Genomic DNA, 1,002 nt, shown 5'->3' with positions numbered 1-1,002 from the left:
GCAGGTTATGGTTGTTTACACTAGATCTGGGACAACCTATTTATCATTAGAAAAAAACTTGGAGCGTAGTTGCTATGAAGTTCTTTGTTTCTGTTTTAGGATGTTCAGTAAGACTACAATACTTATGTATTTTGGTGTTTTAACATAATCCAAATATGCCGATTCTACATTTGACGTTTCACTCGGGAGCAGGATTAGTATGGCTCAGTCATAGAATCAAAAGATTCATTTATTATTTGTTAGTGACTGGAATGGATCAAGCACAAGTGCCTTATTCTAAATTCCACCAATCAACGTGGCCGATCTGCGCTTGAGCTCTGTAAGATCCTCGATTTTTGTCCAGCTAATTGAAGAAAACCCCACACATATTTTCTGGTACTATTCAATGATTTTCCAGCTATCATCAGGTCCAAAGGTCTGCGAGTATATAGGCATTTCAACCACTGCTCCATTGAGATGGGACAAAATCTGTCATTCAGATTATTCTTCTACTATCATTAGGAAAAAAGGGTTTAGCCGAAATCTAGAGCTAATTGGGATCACATTATCGAAGTTTGTTAGACATTTAATATTTCAGTTGCTATATCAAATCGAGATCCCAAGAAGACATTAATGAAAAATGTTGATGCTTTTATATTTTAGTAAAGTACGTCCTAGACAAATGACTAAGGATGGTTTTTGAATGATACATGCAGATGGGCTTACCATAACGAAAGGAATAAATTCAAACAAAATGGAGACAATATCTTTCACATGAAAATACACATTATTGTTGAGTCTTGCCGTGCTACGATAGAACTTACTATAGAGTGAGAGCAATTTAAAAAATCCCTTAAATTGGAAACTTGAAGGAATTACTTAGCCTCATCTGTGGTGGACTCTTCGTATTTTCTATCGTTGGGTCAGCGCCGTTTTCCATTCCACACTGCTGACAGATGATGGCAGAGTGGTACTAGCCTTTGGAAAAAAGGCTGAATCCTTCATCGAGCTTTTGGTGCTAAG

The sequence above is a fragment of the Macrobrachium nipponense genome, chromosome 38, assembly GCF_015104395.2.
Source record: "Macrobrachium nipponense isolate FS-2020 chromosome 38, ASM1510439v2, whole genome shotgun sequence".
NCBI classification, from domain to species: Eukaryota; Metazoa; Arthropoda; class Malacostraca; order Decapoda; family Palaemonidae; genus Macrobrachium; species Macrobrachium nipponense.
The sequence above is the reverse complement of the archived record's forward strand: the minus strand, read 5'-3'. Positions refer to the sequence as shown.